Raw genomic sequence first — 15,065 nt, 5'->3', positions numbered from 1 at the left:
CTTTTGGAACAAGAATCCACTATTTGATAAAAACTTCTGGGAAAACTGGAAGACAGTGTGGGTAAGATTTGGTTTGGATCAATACCTCATACCCTACATCAAGATAAGCTCAGAATGGATGAATGACTTGAATTTAAAAAATTAAACAATAAGTAAATTATCTGAACACAGATTAGCATACATGTCTGACCTTTCGGAAGGGAAAAATTGCAAAACCAAGCAAGACTTAGAAAGAGCCACAAAATGTAAAATAAATAATTTTGACTACATCGAATTAAAATTTTTTGTATAAACAAAACCAATGTAACCAAAAATCAGAAGAGTAACAACAAATTGGGAAACAATGTTCATAACAAAAACCTCTGACAAAGGTTTAATTACTCTAATTTACAAGGATCTAAATCAATTGTACAAAAAATCAAGCCACTCTCCAATTGATAAATGGGCAAGGGACATGAATAGGCAGTTTTCTGGTAAAAAAAAATCAAAACTATTAATAAGCACATGAAAAAGTGCTCTAAATCTCTGATATTTAGAGAGATGCAAATCTAAACAACTCTGAGGTATCACCTCACACCTAGGAGATTGGCTAACATGACAGCTATGGTAAGTAATGAATGTTGGGGGGATGTGACAAAGTAGGGACAATTCATTGCTGGTGGAGTTGTGAATTGATCCAACCATTCTGGAGGGAAATTTGGAACTATGCCCAAAGGGCACTAAAAGACTGCCTACATTTTTACCCAGCCATAGCATTGCTGGGTTTGTACCCCAAAGAGATAATAAGGAAATAGACATGTACAAGAATATTAATAGCTGCTCTCTTTGTGGTGGCAAAACACTGGAAAATGAGGAGATGACCTTCAATTGGGGAATGGCTGAACAAATTGTGATATATGTTGGTAATGGAATACTATCTTGCTCAAAGGAATAATAAAGTGGAGGAATTCCTTGGAGACTGGAACAATCTCCAGGAAGTGATGCAGTGCAAATGGAGCAGAACCAGGAAAACATTTTACACAGAGACTGATACACCATGTTACAATCAAATGTAATGTGCTTCTCCATTAGTGTCAATGTTATGTCCCTGAACAACCTGCAGGGATCTATGAGAAAAAATGCTCTCCACAAGCAGAGGACAAACTGTGGGAGTAAAAACACCAAGGAAAAGCAAGTGCTTGACTACAGGGGCCAAAGGGATGTGATTGGGGATGTATACTCTAGATCAGTGGTTCTCAACCTTTCTAATGCCGTGATCCCATAATACAGTTTCTCATGTTGCAGTGACCCCAAACCAAAAAATTATTTTGGTGACTACTTCAAAACTGTAATTTTGCTACAATTATGATTTGGAATATAAATACCTGATATTCATTATGTATTCTCATTGCTACAAATTGAGAGGTTGAGAACAGGTGCTCTAGATGAACATCCTAGTGCAAATGCCAACAACATGGAAATGGTTTTGGATCAAGGGCATAAGTGATACCCAGTGGAATCACACTTTGGCTGTGGGAGGGGTGGTGGGATGGGAGGAAGGAAAAGAAAATTATTTTTGTATTCAATGAATAGTGTTTGAAATTGACCAAATAAAAATAATGTATTAAGGACAAAAAAATAAAGATGTGCTTAGAGATCTCATTTAAGGAATTCTGTGGTGTTTCAGAATTTTATGCAATCAGTACAGTGCTATTCACAAAGAGATGTGTGTGGAGAAACTCTCCATAAATAGATAATATCTTTCATATTTAGAGTGTTCAAAAAACATTCTATATGATATGAATGGACATAAGTATACATTTCCTTGTTTATACCTTGCTGGGTATTGATAATAAATGTCAAACAAAGTTAAAAAAAAAGTTTTGATTTCTTTATCTGAAAGTTTCATGTCACTTCCCCATTTATCGATTGGGGAATAGTTTGATTTCTTTGTACAACTGATTTAGCTGCTAATAAATTTGAGTCATTACACCTTCATCAGAGGTTTTTGTTAAAAAGATTTTTTCCCAATTTGTTGCTACCCCTCTAATTTTGGTTGCATTGGTTTTGTTTGTACAAAACCTGTTAAATTTAATGTAATCAAAGTTGTTTATTTTACATCTTGTAATATTCTCTGTCTTTTGTTTGGTCTTAAATTCTTTCTTTTCCAGTCAATATTTCCAAATATTCCAGTCAAGATTTAATGGTAGATGAGTTATTACAGGTATACTAGTCTATGTTCATCTAATTTACTTACAGTCTCCTTCTTTATATTTAAGCTGTTTGCCCATGACTATCACCTGGAAAAGTGCTCTTTTCTTTTCTCTTATCTGAGATAACATTGTAGTATTTCAATTGTAACTCTAGTTGACTTATTATATTAAAATATCTGATTTTTCCATAGAATTTTAAAATTTTTATATTACCCTTCACACAATATCTTATGTGATTCTTTTAACATGAAGATCTCATCAGACACTCATAGCCCTAATTCAATTTAATTCAGTCAATCAGAAAATATACATTTATTAAGCACCTACTATGTGTCAGACACTGGAAAAAACTGCAGGGATATAAAGAGGTTCAAAGAATGAATTTACTAGAGCATTTATTAACCGGGTTTCGTGTTCAATTCTGAAGGTAATTTGAAAATATTGCCTTGAACTCAGATACATGGAAAAATCAATTATTAAGATTCAGTATCTATTCTAGAGTCTTTGAGAGAGTTCATTCTGGTTAGTAAAATTAGATAATTTGATTTGATTTATTAGCTGTTGTTACTGAGTTTAATGGAGTTAATTAAAACTCATCAAATGCACTCCAGACATTGGAATATTTATAATAAAAATGGATAGACTTTCAGGTCTCAGGCAAGGGAGTTTGGAATTGGTATATTTGCTCTGATTCAGTCATCTTTTGGATTAATACTAGTCTTCCAGGATTTGTACTTATCTGAAAGTCTTTGGCTCGAAGTTCAAATTCCATATCTCTTGAGTATATTTTCTCTTGGGAAATGATAGGCACTTCTTGCTTTCATCCATATCAAAAACAGCATGAGATCAATCTTTTGGATGGCATCAATGTCTATCACTTCAGAATTCAATGTAATCATGGTTATCCCATTATTTTACCAAGTTAAAACTGAACCCTTGAGGATGTGTTGATTAATGTCTTCAGAGAAGCCGGGATAAAATCAGAAAATGTGGTTTTATACATTCTTTCCAAAATACATTCAACAGTCCAAAAGTCCACCTCACCAGGATGTTTTTCAGCTTCATTCACTCCACATTTCTTACTTTATCTTGTTATAATTTGTTTTCCTCTGTTGTAACAGGATAAATGTTTCCTGTTACTCTTTGGTGTTTACTTATTCTAAATATGTGTAGGTGGCCATTATGTGGTCTTTATGAGTAATAACTTAGAGAAGAAAAATATATGAGAGGCGTTTTAGCACCATATTTTTATGTAACATAAATTGCTATCTAAGAAATGGATTGTGTCATCTAATCATTTTTTTCTTTCTTGCAATTATTGTCTCTGTAGGCAAGGCTTACATTCCTTGGTAAGTAGGCAGAAGGAGCTGTGTTGAGAGTAGAATTTTACCACCTTTCTACCAAAAATAAACTGTCCAACTTTAGAAAAAGCAAAGACTTGTAAATAAAACATTACAGAGACTAAAGTTCTAGAGAGATTATTTTCATTTAAGATATAAAAGGCTTTTAGAACAGCCCATATATTCCACAAATATTCCAGTCAAGATTTAAAAGGGTAGACCAGATGACAGTGAATCAGAAGGATAAGGGGGAATTTCAGTAAGATTCTATATTTAATATAGGTCTTTATAAGAAGAAACGAAAAAGTCCATGGGTACTTAGACAGAGGATGTTTCAGGAGAATCAGGAAGCATAAACTATGTGATCTCCAAAAACATGTCTAGAAGCCATTGGGATATTGGTTCTAAGCAGTTAGAACCAGAGCAGATGATGAAGGCAGTTCATGATCAATGTGTAGTGATACAGGTTTGGAAAACACTAATATGTTTTAGGGATCTCCAAGAGGCCTGAAGTCAGAGCTCCTGTTGGAGGGACAGCAAGAAATAGGGATAGTAAAATGACTAAGTAATAGCAAAATGGCACTGTAGGAGGCTAAGAAAACTAGATACTTGTAATCTTATTCCTGGACTTTTATGATTTCTCTGTGTGTGTGTGTGTGTGTGTGTGTGTGTGTGTGCTCACACAAGTGTAACAACTTCTGTTTGGTGTTTGAAGTTAAATGTGTTTCTGAAGGTAGAAACAAAGATTGTGAAAGTGCTTTCATCCCCTTCAAAGCTTCTTTTAAGGTACTCATATAGAGACCACAGAGGAGATGGGACAAAAGTAAGTTTACATTTTATTCTTTGATCATATTTATATAGGGGAAATCTAAATAATTAAAAAATAATAAGCTGAAAAATTAAAATATGAAAACTTCTATTACAAAAAGAAAGGAACCTATAAGACAGGTTGAGAAAAGATTCTACCTATTTGAGTAAATATTCACCATATATAAAAAATTACTAAGAATTCAGTTTTTAGAAATTAGTTTTAGACCAAAATGACATACCATATATCATAATAACATGCAAGTAGGCATGTGATTCATATAGAAGAGGTCATATCAGAAGAAAATGGGAAGAAATATGCACAACTATGGGTAGTAGAAGAATCCTTGACTAAACAGGAGATAGAAAGGGTTATTTCCCAAATGATAAATGATTAAAGGATATGAATAGGCAATTTTCAGATGAAGAAATCAAAATGATCAATAATCATATGAAAATATGTTCTAAATCCTTCTTAATTAGATGAATGTGAATTAAAACAATTTTGAGCTACCATTTCACATCTATTAGATTGGCCAATATGACAGTAAAGGAAAATGAAAAATGTTGAAGAGGATGTGGCAAAATTAGGATCCTAATGCAGTGCTGGTGGAGTTTTAAACTGATCCAACTATTCTGTAGGTCAATCTAGAATTATGTCCAAGGGGCTTTTTAAAGAATGCAACTCCAGAGAAAGAACTGTTGGAGTAAGAATGAAAATGAACAAATATGATTTGTCACTTTTTAAATAACATATGTTTTAGGGTTTTGGTTTTATTCTTAGTATTTCCCCAAATTCCCTATAATCTTTCCTGTGTCTCCATGTGGGCAGGATCACATGATTGGTATTTAACTGGTGGTGACTCCTCCCATGTCCTTTTTTGGGGGGCAACAATCAGAAGTGATGGTGGTGAGTGGGGATTGCTGAAATGGCTAACCAGCCATGGGCACATAGTTTTTAGTTTGTATCCTCTTTATTCCTTGATTTCTATTGATCTTTAATAAACTTCATCAAATAGAATATTTTTATTATTTGAGATATAATTTTAGATTTCACATATGGAAACATGTTTCATGTGATAATACCTCTATAATGCCAATTGAACTGCTTGTGAAGTCTGAGAGAATGAAGGGAAAAGGGGAGGGAGATATTTTGGATTATATAATTTCAGAAAACTCAAGGAAATTTGGTATTAAAATTAAAAATAAACAAATAATACTTAAAGACAAAAAAAAGAAATGCAAACCAAAACAATTCTGAAATATTACCTCACACCCATTAGTCTGGTTGCAATGACAGAAGGGCAAAGTGAGAAATGTTGAAGGGGATGTGAAAAAATGGGGACATTGATACATCTCTTGATGGAACTGTGAACTTATTCAATCACTTTGGTGAGCAATTAGGAATTGCATTCAGAGAGTAATAAAACTATATAGATTCTTAGACCCAGTATTGCTTAGGCTATTTTTTAAGGAGATCATGGTAAGAGGAAAAGAGCATATATGTTTCAAAATATTTATAGGAGCTCTCTTTGTGAAGGCAAAGAATTGAAAACTGAGGGTATGCCATCCTTTTGGGGAATGGCTGAACAGATTGTGGTTTATGATTATGATGGAATACTAATGTGCCATAACAAAAGATGAACAGAATGATTAAAAAATAGAAAGAACTCCATGGAATTATGAACAGTGAAATGAATAGAACCAGGAAAACAATATACACAGTCACAGACTTAATCCTGGAAAAATAAACTGTGAGTGTCCATAAAGTGAATAGAATGGTGAAATATGAAAAATAATTCATAATTTCATTTTGGCAACTCTGAAGAAATCTTTTTTTTGTGTGATGGGAGGAGGGTGGGGAGGAATAGGGACACTAGTGGATGGAAATTATTCTGTTGATACAAAGAAAAGTAAACTAAATATTGAGGAGATCTTTTATTTCATTTATGTAGAATCTTATTTTTCATGCTATATGGAAATGCATGTTTGATTTCATTTTGTAAAAGAGTTGGATAACATTCTTTTTTATAAGTCCAACAGAATTGTTTTGGATCATTTTGTTGTTGATTGTAGGTAAGTCCAAGTCTATCACATTTGATCATTCCACAATAATGCTGTTGCTGTGTACAATGTTTTCCTCTGATTCTGAATATTTCACTCTGCACCAGTTCATCTCTTTCTGAAATCATTCTAATCATTATTCTTTATTGCACAATAGAATTCCATCACCATCCTGGATTTAATTTCTGTCATAGTTGGAAAAGATATTATGCAAAGATACACAATTCCAAATGGAAGAACATTTTCGGCTTTGTTTATTTAAAGACTTGTTTAACTTATTTACATACACTTACTAAAATATGATATTTCTTTTGCAATCCCTTTTATTTATTACTTTCTATATTCCATGCACTGTTGAAGCTTTTCAAATATCTTATTTGATCTTCAAAACTACTCTGAGAAGCAGGTATTATAATTAAAGCCCTGTCTCAAATGTTCTTTTTTCCTGATTCTCCAATTTAAAAAAAAAATTACCATGCTCATTACATATATATTTATTTATATTTATATATATATATGTTTACATTTAGGATATATGCCTATATCCTAAATTTATTTAAATGTCCATATATTAGAATATTCTGGAATGCAATGCAGGGATTACTTTAGTTTTATACTTACATCAAGTGTCTATCATATAGAACAGTGATGGTGAACCCAAGGCATGGGGTACCAAAGATGGTACACAGCCCTCTCTATGGCCACATGACTGCCCTTCCCTCTCCCACCCCTCACCAGAGTTTGTTACTAGAAAGGCAGAGGGTCTTGGATGGAGTTGCTCCCCTCCTCCACCCCACTGTCTCTGATGACATTTTTCCACATCACCTGCCCCTCTGCCCAGTAGCCCAATGGAAGTACTTTCTCCCTCCCCTATGTAGCATAAAGATAGGGTGGGGTGCACCTGACACTCAGTGGGGGGTAAAGGCACAGCACAGTTTGTTTTTTTGGGGGGGTTGGGCATGGCACACACATGGGAAAATTTTAAATAATCAGTGAGAGTGGCTTCTGTTTTTTTACTATTTTTTTTTGAGATTTATATACTTCCTACATACATATATAAGAATGAGAGGAAAAGTGCTATTCTTAAAAGCAAGGTAATGAGTGAAAAAAGTCAGAAAAGGTCTAGATTCAATTCTTTTCTGTTGATTTGGCACTACCATATTTGATGGTGAGCAACTTGAGAGTAAAGATTAATTTAGTAGTTTGCTTTTGTCTTTGCATTGGTACTCAATAATTCTTGTTGCCTTGACCTGAGTATTCATTTAATGAATCTAAGTTTTAATTTACTCAATTCAAAAACAATGCTTCTTAGTACTTATCTCACAGGATTGTCCTGAGGACTAAATGTAATCATATAGGCAAAACATTATATGCATTTCAGTTATTATTATTAGTATTCAGTGAAGTCCTACAGTTGTTCATGTAGATGCTGGAATTGCCATATTGCTGCTGAAATTTCATTTAGGATGGAATTTTAAATATCATAGACAAGAGCTTTGCCAAAATCAAAATCAATATAAGTCAATTGCTACAGAAGTATGAACCCATATTTTCTTTATTAAGATTTCAGCTTTTCAGCATGACAGTGAGACTTGTTAGGTCGGTTGAGCTCTTGAAAACTTACGTCCTTCAAGTCAGGTTTTATGTCTTCATTTTAAAAATACAGCCAACCAATATGAAGACATCAGAATAGATGAGTGAATATATGAGGGAGAGAGAGAGTGGGAGGGGGAGAGAGAGAGAGAGAGAGAGAGAGAGAGAGAGAGAGAGAGAGAGAGAGAGAGAGAGAGAGAGAGAGAGAGAGAGAGAGAGAGAGAGAGAAGTCTTGATAATGATTCTCTTCTGGTTGCTATTGTTCTTTGTTCAGGTTGATGAGAAAAATAAGTAAATATGAATTTGGATACTAGGATAGTAGTAGAACACTATGGAGGAAAAGGGAGTTTTCTTTGTATCTTGGCAGGCTCTGAATTGCTGCCTCTGAAATCATAGGCTCTCTTAATGAAATATTAATGGCTCTGTTTTTAATAGGAATTTCAACACAACCCAAATTAAGCCATTGGAAAAGGAATATGGCCCAGTTAAGTATAGTAAAATCATGAGCTCCTTTCCTGAAGAGTAGCTGTGAGCAGTTAAAGTGACAATCAATTTAACCAGGTGATATTGCTTTATAAGTCTCTGAAGTGTTAGGTCTCAGCAAGGCTAATGTAATTCACTTTAATTTCCTTTTGGACAGAGCAATGGTTAGTAAGGAACATCACAGGAGCATACACACACAAATATATGCACACAGCTAGGGACAAAAAATCTTAGTAATCAGAGGAAAAGGAAATTATTTAACCCTTCGTGAAAAGGTATATGATTCCTCTAGCTAAATGGAGAAAAATAAGCAAGAAGAGATTTTGTTTCTTATGGAAAACTAATGCAGAAAATCACTTGGTTAATTTTTACTAAAGACTTTAGTATTAATTTCTAAAACAAGACTGGAAAGCTTTAGTGGAAATTATTCTTCAAGCTTTCCTCAAAGGTAGGAAACCATGATGACGATTTTAATTATTTTATGTGATATAAATTTTACAACATAAGAATGATGATGTCATTTCATGTTTTCCAACTTCCTGATCCTTTCTTTGATGCCATACCACATGGGTTTTTTTTTTTCTTTCTTTTAATTAAATATGGCATTTTACCTATCCAGGTAAAATATTAATTTATGCATTTAATTTGATTTCATTTTATAATATGGACTTAAACATTAACAAACATAAATATTTTATTTGAATAGAATAGAAAAGGGAATCTTTTTTCTTCAGTCATGTGAAGTGAGTTTGGAATTGTAGTCAGTGCCTACCTTATGCTGGTTCTGCTGATTTCACTGTAAATCAATTCATATAGATATTTCTATGTTTACTTGAATTTCCATAATTTACCATAGCACATACATATTTCATTACAATTACATATTTTAATGTGTTTAGCAATCCTAAAATGCATGGGTATCTACTTTGTTTTTCATATTTTAGTATAAAAAAAGCAAAAAGTAGTGGGGTAAAAATTTTTTTACACTGACATTTTAGAATTTAACAAATTTGACACCAATTTCATAGGGTGAATGAACTCACACAAACACACATACCTTTGTGTATGCATTTCAAATTAATTCATAGTTCTACCAACACAAGATTAATATGTTTATTTTCCAATATAATTCTCTCTCTTTCTTTTTTTTTTACCTTTCCAATCTGGAAAATGTGGAATACAAATTCAATTTTAATTTTTTTATATCTTATTATTGCTGATTTTTTTTGGGGGGTACAGCTTGCATTCTTTTTTCCTCTTGATGACTTCATATTTTCTGACTATATCTATTAGAGAAAACATCTTACATATTTGTGTCAATTCTCATAAAATATTTGTCACAAAATTTTACTTCAAAGTTATTTTCCTCCAGTTAAAGGTTTGTCAATTAATAAAAATTGTATTCTTTTAAATATACCAAAAATATTGGGGGCAGCTGGGTAGCTCAGTGGATTGAGAGCCAGGCCCAGAGATGGGAGGCCCTGGGTGCAAATATGGCCTCAGATATTTCCCAGCTGTGTGACCCTGGGCAAGTCACTTTAAGTCACAATCCCCATTGCCTAGCCCTTACTACTCTTCTGCTTTGGAACCAATACACAGTATTGATTCCAAGATGGAAGATAAGGGTATAACAAAAATAAATAAATAAATGTACCAAAAATCTTTCAATTTCATAGAATCAAAATTGTAAGTTTTACATTCTGTTTTCCTCTATATTTATTTTTTGGTTAAGGATACTTTTGCACATTGTTGTGAAATGTATTTTTCCATTATTTTCTAATTTCTTTATGACATTCCTTTTGTATATCTTGCACATTATAGAGTTGTTTAAGCCTAATTTCTTCCATGATACGTTACATTTTCCCATGTTTTTTTTCCTGAAAACATCGTCTTTAATCTAATAGTTTGTTTTGTATTTGACATCTGTGCTATTTGTTTGACTACTTAGATATCTTCTTTACCAAATCTGTTCCACTGACTGCTTTATATGTTATTGAACCAATATTTAATCTTCTTCATATTTATAGCTGTGTAATAGTTGAGATTTGGTAGTGCTAGTCAGTTTTCATACACGTATACACCCTAACTTATTTTCCCTCAGGTTCTTGAACCTTAACACCTTTGGATGAATTTTGTAATTATTTTTTTCAATTTTTCTAAAATATCTACTTATAATTTTATTTGTATGGCAATAAACATATAACTTAATTTAGGTAATGTTTATATGAATTTTATACAACTGAGATCAAAGGACATATCTCCAAATATTTGTATATTTTATTCCTATAAAGTGTTTTTTGTTTCATTCCTACTCTTTGTATGTGTGTCAGAGTTAGATTTTTAGTTACTATTAGTGTCTATTTCAAGAATAATTAATTTTTTTCTTTATCATTCTTTTGGGATTTGGTGTTTAAAAGCATATTGACAGATGAATTTTATAAAGTTACTTTATATCCTGCTACTTTATTGGTCATTAATTCAATTGAATATTTAGGGTTCTCTAGGTAAACCATCATATCATTTTCAGAAAAGAGAATATGCTTGTCCCTTCCACATCATGGGACTCAGGGGAACACTGTTCTAGCAGTTTGGAAAATCCATATAAATATATTTGGACCTCCATTTTTGCCAGAAAAGAAGTCTGATTCTTTTATGTAGTATTTACAGAACTTTATTGTAAATTTTGGGTTCAATATTAATTTCTGAGTTTCAAATTGTTTTCTAATTTTTTTTCATCTGATGTCCTTTTTGTATAGTCTATGGCTTCCACAAAACTCTCCAAAAATTCCAGTTTGTTTTCTTATGCTGACCCCTTAATATAACAAATTTGCTAAGGGGAAAGTCCTGATATGGAAGGGATAACTGTATTTTGTTTCTTCTTTGTCTTTTTTTATTCCCTAAATTTCTTTATTCTGCCCCATTTAAATGCTATTATTTTTAGAATTCTATCAAATAATAGTAGTGACAATAGATATCTATACTTTATCACTAATCTTATTTGAAAGGATTATGATTTTTCTTCTCATTCAAAATAAAGCTAAGAAGCTAAGGAGCAGCTGTTTAGCTCAATGGATTGAGAGCTAGGCCTAGAGTCAGGAGGTCCTAGGTTCAAATTTGGCCTCAGTGACTTCCTAGCTGTGTGACCCTGGGCGAGTTATTTAATCCCCATTGCCCAGCCCTTACCACTCTTCTGCCTTATCCCAAAATTATGTATTGATTCTAAAGCAGAAGGTAGGATTTAAAAAAAAAACTTAATAAATAAAATAAAATAAAGCTAGTATTTGGTTTTCCCATGTTATAAAAGAAATATATTTGTTATTATTCTTCAGTTTTTCTTGTTATTATTTTAACATAAATAGTGATATATTTTTCATTTTCTTTCTTGTATGTTGGTACATTGTGCTATTTTATGGATTTTGTTATTAAAATGATCAATTATGTTTATAATTTTCATAAAATTAAATTAATCTACTATTCCTTGTTTATTCTAAACTAGCCATGTTATATAACCTGTTTGTTAATATTTTAAATTATCATAAATTTAAAGTATTCATATTTTATCACTCTGAAATATCTCTCTTGTTTGGTATCAAGATTACATATATATATATTTCATTTTAAAATGTATTTATATGTATGTTTGTTTGTTACTTTGAAATTCTCAAGTATCTTCCTCTTACCCTCATCTCCCTGCACTAGAGAAGGCATAATTTGACAAAACTATATATACATATATATTATAGATATATAACTACATCTTGCTTATTTCTTTTTTATCAGTTCTTTCTCTGGAGATGTGCATGCAGAAGTAATTCTTCAAATAATATTCTTTTCATTCTTATAACATTCTCTCCAATTGGCTCATTTCATTCTTTATAACTTCAGTAATATCTTTGCGTGTTTTATTTTTTAGTTACCTGCTTATCATTTTTTAAGGTAAAATAGTATTCCATCACAATTATGTGTCACAAGTTGTTTGCCCATTCCCCAACTGATAGGCAACTCCTCAGTTTCCTTTTCTTAGTCACTATAAAGAGAGATGTTATTAATATTTTACAAATATAGGTTCTTTTCATTTTTACCTGGTTGCCAAAGGAAACAAACCTAATAGTGGTATTATTGGGTCAAAAGGTATCCTCAGTGTTATAACATTTTTTTAATAATTTCATATTGCTCTTTTTTCTTGTTGTTGAATTGTTGAATAGTGCACAGTTTCACCAACAGTTCCATTTTTCCACATCCCCTCTAATATACCTTAGGAGTTTGGTAATGTGCTTTCCCCCCATTTTTGAAAATAATTTGTCTGATATTGAAGCAAATTGCTGCCTGTACTTTTGATCTAAGTATATATCCATTTGGTCTTGATATTCACACCTACCCTATAAAAGTTCATTTATGAATCCTTCATTTTTCATTTTTTGAAATTAGGTTATTTAACTATCTATGGTTCTTTGATTCAAGTATTACATATTTTTGTGACTATTAATCTTTTTCATTGTTGTTGTTCAATTGTTTTGGTTGTGTCCAATTTTGCATGACACTATTTTGGGATTTTTTTGGCTAAGATTCTGAAATTGTTTGCCATTTCCTTCTGCAGGTCATTTTTTTATGAGGAAACAGATAAAGTTAAATGACTTGCCTAGAGTTACATAGCTATTGTGTCTGAGTACAGATTTGAATTCAGAAAGATGAGTCTTCCCATCTCTAATTCCATCACTCTATCTAATGAGACATTTAATTGCCTCTTATCCTATTCCTATAAATTGTCAATTTTGTTTGTATATTATCTTGCAACTTATTCACTAGTAATTCCATTTTTATTTTTAATTATAAACCATTTTCCTATTTTTTATTTTGATAATTGGATTGTCCTTATATTTTTTCTGTGTAATTATCTAAAATTGTTTATTTTAACTTGAGTTTTAAAATGTTATTATGGACTTAAATGTTATCTCTAATTTGAAATGTTCATTTTTCTTGCTAATTTTGGTTTATTTTCTAGTTCTTAATGTTGTTTTATAACTCTTTTCTTGCCCATAGATGACCAAGATCAATCTGGTAGTTCAGATTCATTAAATCTGAGAAGGGTATTCTATGGCTTTGTTGTGGCATCCTTAATTTATGAGTTCCTGGATTCTTTAATCTAAGCTGGCTGGCAGCAAAAGGAATTGATGTATCAAAATGGACAATTTCCAACATTTCTTATGTTTATTTCCTCTGCATATACCACTAAGGTTAAGGATACCCTGGTCTTCAGGCAATGAGCTGGTAGGATTCTGGACCTGGAAGTACTAGTAATGTGGTTGGATGTCAATGTTTTAATTTTGCCCTGTTTTTTTTTCCTGCTTTGAGAATCCAATGCAGAAAAAAGCACTAGCACGTGTAGCAGCATGATAATAGAGAACATGGTTATAATTCCAGTGCCAAGAGGATTGATAGCATTGTGGATTTTGGGAATTAGAGGCATCTCTGAGAAAAGATCAGAGCACAGACCAGGAGAGCAGTTACCCTCCTTCCCTTTTGATCATAACTAGTTAAAAATATCACAAACATATGAACTATAAGTACTAGCTTTGAAAACATTAGTACGAAACCCCTGAAACTTGCAATAGTACCCTAACTACCACAGTACTAGAGAACAACTTTAACAAAAGTTAAAGTTAAGAAATAGTCTGAAAAAATGAGTAAACATCAAAATAAAGGAACTATTAAAAGGTATTATGGGGATAAGGCAGATCAAGAAAAAAACTCAGAAGACAGAAAAGTCAAAAGAGCTTCAAGTCAAGGCTCCAACATATGAAACAACCACAAGCCCAAAAAGAATTTCTGGAACACCTCAAAAATTAAATCAAATAAGAAAGGGAAAGGAAATATTTGGAGAGGGGAAGGAGAGGAATACATGAAAGTTATGAAAAGTGAGTCAAAAGTGGCACAAAAATTTTACATAAAATAACATCTTGAAAAGAAAACTGGCTAAATGGTAAAAGAGATATAAAAATCCACATTATAAAAGTTGGCAAAGATGGCAGAGTAAGAGAGCTTGTCAATGATCCTCTAAATGAATACAGAAAAAAAATGATTGAAAGTTACTTCTGTGGTGACAAAACCAACAGAAGGAGTGAAGCAGTGATCTGTAAGAAATAGAAAGTAAAAATATACTAGTAGGTGAACTCAACTTTCCCCTCAAAGAATTAGATAAATCTAACAAAAATTAACAATCAAGAAAGAATTTAAGGAGATGAATAGAATTTTAGAATAGTTATATTTGTTAACTCTGGAGAAAGCTTAATGGAAATAAAAAAGAATATAACTTTTTCTTAGCCATATATGGCACCTTTAAAAATATAATGTATTATGACATTAAAAGTCTCCCATACATTTGCAGAACAGCAAAAACAAAATTAAATGCATTCTTTTCAGATCATAAAGAAATAAAATTACATTCAATGAAAGGTTGTAAAAAGGTGAATTAAAAATATTTGGAAACTAAATAATCTAAACCCAAGGAATAAGTGGGTAAAAAACAAATAATAGAATAATATATTATTTCTTTAAAGGGAATGACAATAAGACAACATACAAAAAT

Source organism: Monodelphis domestica, chromosome 2 (assembly GCF_027887165.1).
Source record: "Monodelphis domestica isolate mMonDom1 chromosome 2, mMonDom1.pri, whole genome shotgun sequence".
Lineage (NCBI taxonomy): Eukaryota > Metazoa > Chordata > Mammalia > Didelphimorphia > Didelphidae > Monodelphis > Monodelphis domestica.
This window is presented reverse-complemented; position numbering follows the sequence as displayed.